The following is an 11,276-nucleotide window of genomic DNA, read 5'->3' as shown; positions in this document are numbered from 1 at the left end:
TCTCAAAGCATAAGGTTTTTTCACACTAGAATTGTATTACGGCACTGCCGTATCCCGCGGTATATCTTGTATATTTTTGGAAATAAAATAAAAATTTAATTAATTTTTGTAATTTAAAACCATTTTTTACTATCAAAATGTAATAAAATCAAAATAGAATTGCTGAATTAATGAAAATTAAGCATGCCGAAAATGGAACTTTCCATTTAAAAATGTTGCTGAAGGAGAACTGCTAATGATCACACTTTGTCCTTTAATGTGTTTATTCCTACAACATAAGTTGTAATTATTATAATTTTTGGGCAAACTTAAATTTTCTTAAGGGAATATATCCAGTATGATTGTTTCATGAAAAATTATGAGAAGGGCTAATTTGAACAGAAAAAAGTTCATTGAAAATTGCAGAGATCACGGAATATTTCCATTGGGATTACTTCATTCAAAAAAAGATGTGTATGAGGGTAAGTTAACAATGAATGAAAAATTCAATTTTGGAAATGATTAGGTTCTGCATGCCGGCAAAAAATAGATTGTTTGTCGAAAAATCAATTTTTATGTTCAAGGTCTTAAAGAAATCTCAATAAAATTTGATGATATTTGTATAATTTGATATAATTTCGACACTTATTTTGAGGTTTCATCCAATTTCTATTTTTGAACTAAAACTTAAACATAGCATTCCCGATCGGATTATTTAGAAATGCTGCCACTATGGCACTAGGTGAAAACAACCAAATTTCTCAAGTGACTAAAACTTGGTTCTAAGTTTACTACCGCCTTGTCGTCGTGATTGCAACATTTCAATATGTGCCGATGCAGCAATTTGCTTGGAAAAATTTCTTCAGATTTTTAAAGAATTGTCCAAATTCTATAAATTAGTCCAGATTGATCTAAATGTCGATCACTCTAACAACAGGATGATCTTTCTGTACCATGAAAGCAAACTATTTGCCTGTTAGGATCAATTAATTTTTGGCAGCTATATTCAAACTATATTCCGTGACACACTATTGTGCATATCAAGTGTATTGTAAAAAGCTTTTTGAGACATTAAAAATGTAAAATTATAAATTTTGTGTTCACACTCCTTATCAAATTAAAATCATGATTGTTTAGACAAGAATTTATGTATGCCTCCAGGTTAAATTGCTTAAAATGATTCAAAATTTTTCTAAATTTTTCTAAAATTTCTACAGAATTTAATTGGACTTGCGACAACATTTTTACCAGAAGGCCTAAGTTTGGCACTTTGGTATTGAAATTTGTAAATTTTGTTGATTGAGATATCTGATACTGACCAACACATCATAACGATGACGCTGTAATAGCATTGATCACTCCGATTTGACGACGGTCAAATGATGACTTTCGACCTCATCGTTAAGATATGTTGCTCAAGAATTTCGAACAATTTTGAAGTTCATCTAAAAAATTATTTTATCTTTAAATTTCAGAAGTCGAAGTTGACTCGGATTTCGTATGAAAAATTCAACTCAAATCGACTCAAGATCTGTTGAATTCTTAGTGGGGTTAAAATAATTAAGACCAAAAAATCATGACATTCCGATACAAATGAAGCTCAAATATTGATCAGTCATTAAAATTTCCAATCAAAGATTTTTAAATTAAAAAATTTACATTTTCTTTAACTGAATAAATTTTTTGGTGGCGATTGCTTCGTATTAATTTATTTAATATGTTTGTTTACGCTTGAACAAAATGAAGCCAGTGGAACCAAATTTGGTAGACATGAATTTCAATTTTAAAGTTAAATTACTGATACATAAAAGTCACATAAAAGGTTTATTTTGGTTTTTAATGAAATCTTCATTAATTGAAAATCAATGTAAAATTGTTGGGCATGTTAAGTAGGTATTTATATGAAATAACATTTCAATACAGGCAAAATTACATGAAGCGCAAAATCCAAACACGATATCTACATCAAGCAATTATCTCTCCAGCAATACCATCTGAAGTGCCTTCTTCAATTCTTCATTTTACTTCCATAATTTACCTATTGTAGTGAGGATTTTTGGTAGCAATTCGTAGAAACAAACCTAATGGCAGTTGCAAATGACTATTCATTATTTTTTAGCATATAATAATAAACATTGCATCTTATGTATACATTCATGTACATACATGATCTTCTTTTCCTACATATATAAATAAATAATAAGATGTACAAATCTCTTCATACAATAGCTTCATATGAACATACACACGCATTCTGTTTCGTTTCGGACAATATAAAATATAAATGGCACATAAATCTATGATTCAATAAATACAATGGGATACAAAATTTGCGTCAAAATATAGATGTGACTTTGGCCACCCACATCGTCGATGTACAGAGTAGAGTTTTTGCGACACTTTGATGCGGCATACTTAATTGAATCTATTGATGATTTCAAAACAAATTCTTTCCCTTTTGCCTTCACTTAAATTCTATTGTGAGATGTTGTCGGTGAAAATACAAGTCAAATGTCTTATTACCTGAAGGAAATCTATTGTGATCTAAAAAGTCACAATATTTTGGCATAACGATCTGATCCTCAATGACAACAAACAACAACAAGCATGAAAGGAAAAAAATTGCCTTCATTTTTTTAAGGATTAACTTTAAAGGCAAAGAATCAAAGAGAGAAAAAAAAGTCAAAAAAAGGAAAGAAATAAATTATTATTTTGTACAATTTATGAAATTATAGCTTTATGCTGATCCTTTTTGCCTCAATCAATAATTATTAGTAATTTATTAATTTTCGGCTCAATTTCATGTGAAGCTTGAAGTCGACTTCAATCTCTGCTAATTACTTTCTCAATTGTAAGGATCAATTGCACATGATAAGACCTGAAATTAATCAGGTCACAAATTTCATAGCACCAATGTTGATGCTCACTTATTGATAAGATGTGAAAAATAGTCAATGACTATTAGTTTATTGCTTGAAAACTTATCTCACCTAAACGATCCTTTTTGCCTGTGTGTGGCCTTTCAAATCGGAATCTATTGATTTACTAAAACTGCATTGTTTCGATGTGGTTAAATTATGTCAAAACATTTTGGGTGCAGAACAAACCTATTTTTTGTGTAGCACAAAAAAGTTTAAAGATATACAATTTTTCAAAGATTGTCACAACAAAATACCGACACAATGCTGGAAAAAAAAGTATATATATCAACAGGAGGTATGTAATGCCACTATTTTTAAAGCATTGTAACCAATTTGAAATTTTTATCTCTCTAAAAACTCTTGTAAAATTGCCGAATTCAATAACTTAAAATATATGTACATATAAATTTTATACATTTCGGTTACTACAACAATCACCTTGATGATGTCCTCGGTAGGGACCATTAAGTTAAAAAAAGATAAAAAATATACAATAGGACATAGAAAATATCCTCTCAGGCTAGATAAATCGAAATCTATAAAAAAATGAAGATTCTTTCTCGTGACTTGAACATTTCTACATTCTTAAAGTATAAATTCATGTTTTCAATTTAACACTTTTAATCATATTGATCTATAGAATATTAACGACGGGTGCATCATCATAAAATACTGCTGATACTGTCGATCGGTTATTTTTTTTTGGGTTCTTTTTTTTATGGAATAAAACATGAAGAAATTCTTAAGAAATAAATTTCATTTAATGGAATGTAAAAATGGTGGATTTGGATCTTTTATGATAGCTTAACCGTCATTAGATACTTCACGATGTTGTAAGTTGCATAAAAAATTATTGTTTTATGATAGAAAAAATATGATAATATTAAATGAATTTATTGAATGGTAATAGATACATTTATTAATGTCAATACAATATTTTTTCATGGTCTTCATTAACCATATTTTTTTTAGCATAAGTTTCAGCAGATGATGCGGTTTGGTGAACAGTTTTTTTTTCAGTTGCATGCGGAATAGTTTAAATGTTGTGCTGTGCAATGAATATGAATTAAGAATTGATTTTCTAGGTTAGGTAGCTTTAGAATTCATATGGATAATATCCCGATCGGCACAAATTATTCATGGTAGCCAAGTGACTGCCATAATCGCGTCTAAGTGGCCATTTTCATGTTAAATGCCATAAAAATTGCCACTTGGATGTTTAAATTGAATTTATCTAATGTAATGATCATGGCCAATCATGAATCTAGGATTGAATTAAAAACTGAAGTTAATTAAATTTTTTCACAATTTCCACAACTTTTCCGTATATTTGCTGTAGAAACTAGCAGAAATTGTCTAAATCTAGTCAGTTTTTGACGAACTCTCAGTTCAGCAATAGATCCTTGTGTAGATTCATTAAGTAAGTTATTGTTACAAATTATCTCGATCGTCACATATTGAAATGTTGCCACCACGGTGACGAGGTGGCAGTGCACTTAAAGCCAAGTGGCTGCCACTTGGCAAATCTGGTTGTTTCAGTATAAGACCCTCACTCCCTTTTCCTCCTTACAAATCAAAAGTAACATGTCATAACAGGCAAAGAGCATGCTTTCATGATACAAAAAGACAACTATGGTACCTAAAAGCGGTCTCTTTGCCTGTTAGGGAAGTAAACGACACTTATATACAAAGTTCTAGTATGCCATAATTCCGAGTGCACAGATTTTCATTTGAATTATTTTATGCAGATCTCAAAATCGACTCGGATTGTGTATGACAAAGTCGATTTAAGTAGACTTGACTCCGTACTAAATTCGAGTTGAGTTCGAGATTAGGTTTTATGTCAAGAATGTTCTAGGTATTTGAGATTTTTCCTGATAAAACTAAGCAAATTTAAGAATTTTGTCCAAAAAAGGTGGGCTTTTTTGATTTGATTCCAAAAACCGCCCTATTTACAGTTCCTTTTGTTCTTAAGACGACTAATGCCGTCGTAATGGTAACTGAAAAATGAGCCGAACAATAACCTTCACTTAAGAGAATCAAATGCGCATAATCGACAACCTTAAAAATGTCATCCTCCAACTTGTTCCTTTTGTAAGCTTATCGCAACGTTCAATAGCTATTTACTTATTAAAAATGCATTTTTTATTTATATTTATATTTTCGTTCTTAAATTGTATCAATTTCTATGAGTATGCACAACATTGAATAACCATTATGCTGCCATTATTATTATTAACATTACTTCTCTTACAAATTGATTTGTGCATACATTAATAATGTTAATTTAATTCAATAATTGCCATTAGGCAGAAAGAGACTCTCATTTCATTTCACTTCATTTTCATTCTATTAGCATATTTTTTGATAATGAATTTGTATAAAATTGGTATAAATATATAAATGACGGCTTACACAATAATCAAAATGTAAAAATTGAATAATTTACTCTATCATCCCCTTGTTCATAATGTAATATGGTTTCCAATGAAATGATAATAACAGAGGGGTTTTTCAAGTACTTAGCAACATCTGTCGTTCATCTTTTTATTTCGTATATTTACAGTGTGGTTTTTGTTATTTTTTTCTTTTTTTTTTGCTATTCATCTATCTATCTGCTTCTATTCCATAATATATATTATTTTGAAGGATATAGATTGAGGGTGAAAATTGAAAATGGTCGATAAAAGTGCTGATGTTACAGTATATTCAATAAGTGTTTCATAATATCATATATATTTTATTAAATTTGTTATCTCTCTAAGTCAGTGGTGGGAAACCTGTGTGGTGCGGTAATTTATTGAATTGTAATACTAATCTGAGCAGCATAAATGAAGAGGGTTGGGTTATGGATTTTTAAAGGCTTCTCTAAACCTCTTGTAATCCAAATATGGTTAGCACATGGAGGTCCATTTGGTGTTAATACAAGTGGTCGACGCGGAACTGCAATGCTGTATTCAATTGTGTCGCTCGGGTAGTAAATCAATTCAATAATAAGCTGCGGTAGCCCTCGTTCCTATTTCTCCCGCTACACTTCAAATTTCTGACTCGTCCCTTAATCCAATGTTGTCCAGAGGCCCAATTATGGCTTGATCTCGTATATTTAGCAGACACTTACGGAAAAAGGACAAATTTGGATATGACTGGACTAGAACTCACAACTTTCGGGTTGGCGTACCAAATTTGAGCTAAGCACTTTAGCTATTTGATCAACAAGGCGCTTAACTGCTTAAATTTGTAATTGGAAGTCAAATTTACCAAATGGAAGCCTCTTTTATATGGTAGCCAAATTTGAATAAAGGCTTCCATTTGGTGTTAATAAAAGAGGTCTAAAGGATCCTTTAATATTCAGTGATTCCTTTAATATTCGTCTTCTTCATTCGTATCGCTCGGATTCATTGGTGACCCGCAGAAAGAGCATGTTTGCTTGATGCGTGCCATGGCACAAAAAAGTTTGTCCACCCCTGTTTTGTAACCATTTAGAGCAAGAATGTAACAATCAATTGTGATGTGTGTAATACACACAATATACACATACTTACTCTAATTCACATATTTCCCATTTATCATAAAATGAAACAAAAAATAAAGTTTATGATTGCAGTAATTTTCAATATGGGAATATTTATTGAATATCCACACATGTATAATAAATTTATAAATCTGTTCCTCTTCTTTTTTTTCGTCAGTAATTATTAAATAAAGTTTTTAAAATGAAGACTCATTTATAATTTTTTTTTTAATTCCATCTCATTTTCGTTTTTATTTCATTTCCATTCAATCTGGACGAAAAAACAAAATTCGAAACTTTTAATTGCTTTAAAATTGATTAGCTTAGGCTACAAACACACAAAAAAAAATATCAAATAAAAAAACAAATTTTTCTTTTTTTCTTAATTTTTGAAATCTCTTTTTATTTCAATAAAGGCATCTAATTAAAAAAAGATGTCGAACGATTTAGATGAATCAACATGACGTTTCCAATGAGCAATTCTAAATTGCTTGTCATTTATCATCAGCAGTTTGTCTTTGGAGGTTTGTTTAGATATTCTAGCTTAACAGAAATTGAATAAGCTTTGTGATGTGACCCGCAATAGAATCACACGAAAGACATTTTGTAATAATCTAGGTTCCAAGTCGGAGCATAATTCCAGTAAGTAAGTATAAAGTCGGGTGGATTAGGCTCTACTTTTTCATACAAATCTCAAATAAATCCTAACCAAATTTTAGTACTTTTTGTACAGAATAGCATTGGAATAACCATTCAGGTCCAATTAATTTGAATTTAATAACCCATTTAATGATATTCGTTGGTTCCTTGGCGAGGGCGCACTTGGACTCATTGCTGCATTTAGAGTTCGTCGAAATCAAATAATGTATCCTTGCTCACACAGTAATCCCATGAAATCTTTGGGGAATGTCATATTTTATGTGCTGTCCTATATTTTCTAGTGCTGTTTTTCTTGAATATCTGAAATTTCTTGAATTTCTTCGTTTTAATGTTTGGTATCATTCTAATCATCTCTAATCATTCTTTTTTGGATACCAATTTTCAAAAATACTTGCCAATATCCTGAATTTCTATATTAATTGAAATAGAACATAAAATGAATCTTTTGACGATCTAAATTGTCACTAAATTTCTATATTGTTTGCCCAAGTAGTGAAGCCTGCTTAGCGGTAAATTCCAAGTGGTGTTCAAGTAATTTGAATTGCCTAGTTGACGCTAGTATACTATTGTTTACTATAGTCCGCTTGGCAGCCGTGTAATTAACATCTTAGTACATGTTGATCGGAAAGTGTAGCTAAATTCAATAAAGTTTGAGAAAAACTACATTAAAGTTATGTCAAGGTACATGATTACGAATTTTGCAAGAAAATTTCGATTAAAAATTTTAGAAAATGATTTTTCTAAACTTAGAAATCTAAAAATTGTTTGATAGAAATTTGATAATTAAATTATGGAAACTTAGGCATTGAACAACTTGTCAAGGTTTAAAACCAAATTTTCAGAATCTTCTTCAAACTATTTTTATGCCAAATATTCTTCTATAAATTTACAAATTAATTATAGTGTTACAATAAAATTCCTACTTATTCAGTTGGTTAATTAGCTAATTAAAATACTAAAACGCTTAAACATGCGATGACTGAAAAGTCAACCAACTATTAAAAACGGATTTTCATAGACGTTATGCAAACAATTTCTAATTTTGCATTAAGGTGTTGACTTTACAATTTATTTTAAAATTATACAATACGCTCTAAAGTGCTTCGCAAGGATTTGTGATATTTATTTGACATACTTAATATTGGAAGCGTTATAATACAGTTGTGGGGAACCTGTGTGATGTGGCAAAATAGTATATCGCTAGTACACTTTATGCCGCAGTAGTTATACTAAAGTAAGTCACTAGTATACTGGTTGTTCTAGAAGTAATTCACTAGTATATAGACTTATGACCGAGGTGTACTTACTTAATTATTTCGTTGGTCGTACAGATCAGCTATGGTCCAAGGCCTCTTTCAGTTGAAGTCTAAATCTGACTCTATAGCCGCTAATTGCCCACAACCCATGTGAACCGCGAAAAACAAAAGGTTGCCCACCACTGCCTTAATAGAAAAATATTGAATATTACAAATTGAGCCTTTATTAGGTGACAAAATTGACACCCCATTGAAAGCTTCAATGCATTGCCTATGACTTATATTAATTTAGCACCGAGAATAAGCCTTTTGCAAAAAAAAATTTCTTCATTTATATATTGTCGGTGTCTGTTGCCTTTGTCTCTCACTTCGTGTGTCTCACTTTAAAGAAATGTTCAAAAATAGAACCCCCGGTCATGAAGTTGTACATGAGAGTAAGTGTAAGCCATAATAACAATCGCATATCACAATTCAACACAGTGCACGTAAAAAATGCGTTGCAATCTTGTCAAACAATGACAATGTCTGATATTTTTAACTTCATCTCTTTATTTCTTGTGGCATTAAAAACCTTCTTTTTTTTTTGTATATCATTATGCTCCATGTTTTTTTTCTCTCTCTCTTAAATCTATATATAATGACCGCCGAAGTCAGATGAGGAACAAAAATAAAAAAAATTTCTTTTTAAATTGCTTATTCCACGATGATTCCATTAAAATATTTTTCAGATTTAGGAACCCCATCTTGTATAATTAAAAATCATTAAGATGCGGGGAATAGATCGTAAATGTTTCAATTGCCTTTGTTTACGTTCTCTTTCTCCGGCTTTTTTTTTAATGTTATGAAAATGTTTTCTTTCTTTTTCTGTTAATGTATATCTCTGTGCTTACCAGTTTCTTTCTTTTACAATAACAATGGCCTCTTTGTAACAATACGAAGCAGTGTATATAAACAAATTATCAGCTATTCTGTTTTCTTTCTATTTCTCTTGATGTTCTAGTTTTATTGCTATTATTTAATTTTGATAGATGTTCTTTCTTGTATCATTACATCTTCAAAAAATTGTTACTAAAAGTCAAAATAAAGAAAAAAAGTCTTCAACAACACCGAGAGACCACACACGTTGATCAGGCAGCGAAATGCCATACAAAGCGCAGAAGAAGAGAAATAAGGTTTAATTTTTTTATATACAACTTCTTTTTTTCCTCTTCTCTCTCTCCTTTTTATTATTATTTTTTTTTTTGGTTAATGTTTATCGTAAATTGTGTGTTTAATTTTTTTTTTTTTTTTTGTAAAAACACCGCGCATCGAATTCTTTTAAAATATACCTGTAGAGGTATACTTTATCATTTTGTATTTTATGTTCTTTTTTGGGGAATCGACAACATGAGAGGATAATCACTTTTTAAAGTTGAAAAACTATAAAAGATTCGACGATAATGTATAATATGTAGGTATATATTTTATTTTATGTATAATGTTATACTCAAAAAAAACTTTAGACTTTATATATGATTTTATTTCTTTTTTTGCTGTGTTATCCAATGGGAGAATGGAACTTAAAGAAATTAGAAGAATTAGAAAAATTCCATGTTAAACATAAAGAAGAGAATATATATAGTTTTGAAGATAACAGGGGCGTACCCAAAAAAATGATGATGATAGCTGAAATATTTGATGCTCCATGTTTTTGATGTTCAACAACCATTATAGGAATGAATCTAAGTTTTTTGATTGAATTTCTTCTTTATTCCATACCTAATAATTCTACAGCTCAATTCCATTAAGCGTGATTTTTTTTTTGGCGACTAATAAACTTTTCAAATGAGAAAATTCAATCTTTTATAGTCAGTCTTTATATATTCCTTACATGTGTATATATTCACATTAATAAAGTGAGAATCATTAAGTTCATGCAAAGCATATTAGGACCATTTATCATTGTCATTCAGGTCTCTTTCTCACTCTCACTATAGGTTGCCTTTAAAACAGAAGATCTTTATGGATTTATTGTTGAACAGACAACAAAATTTTCTATCAGATTGTATCTCAACCTTAATGATATGTTTACCGATAGAATATATTAGGCAAGTAAATTAGCCTTATTGTTTGAGAGTTTGATGGGTTATTGCTGGGATACAAAATGTTGCTGAATATCACTTTTCTGTTTGTCCAAGTGCCATCCTGAACTGCTTGATCAGTTGTTGATTTTGGAACAAAATTTCAATAAATTTAAATATAGTCTGCGGTGTAATTTGAGTTGGATGGGATTATTCAAGTGATGCATAAATATTATGCAAGGTGTCCATCGTCATTGGAGTCATTAAAATATCAATAAAATTCATTTAGGGCACTTGGCTAGGACGTATTGAAGTGATACAGATATAGTCAAAATTTGACGATTAAGTCTTGATCTGGTCTATGCTGCTTGATATCCAAGAGGGACATAGTGAAGAAAATGCATAATATAGCATTCCTAGGTCGGCTTGACACAATTGTGGACTCTCTCTTGATGACTCGATGCTCCATATATTTCACCGCCGTATGACTTTTGGGATACATAGTCTAGTCATTAAATCACCTTAATAATACTAAGGAATAAATATTACGGAACCATGAATCATGCTCTTTCTTAGTCCTTTTTCAGTTATTTAATTGATCAAAAATTCGGCTGGATTTAAACCGGATTCCGACACCAAGTCAGAGTCTCGTCGGCCTGGTGCCGATCGATTTGTGCTATTCGGGTTTGTCTTTCAGAGCATCCATCTAAATTTTGTTGGTCAGGAACACATTTACAGCAATTCAAATTTTTGATTTTCATCACCACATACCACAAGATTATTCATTTTCCAGGATATAATGCTCCTTAATTCTGATTCACGGCCACAAAAATTCTAATAGGGCTTAGTCGTTCGAAAATTCAGTGTCAGAAATGTGATGTAATTGGCT

Source organism: Chironomus tepperi, unplaced genomic scaffold (assembly GCF_022539635.2).
Source record: "Chironomus tepperi strain 1889 unplaced genomic scaffold, CSIRO-AGI_Ctep_v1 contig_68, whole genome shotgun sequence".
In the NCBI taxonomy this organism is placed as follows: domain Eukaryota; kingdom Metazoa; phylum Arthropoda; class Insecta; order Diptera; family Chironomidae; genus Chironomus; species Chironomus tepperi.
This window is presented reverse-complemented; position numbering follows the sequence as displayed.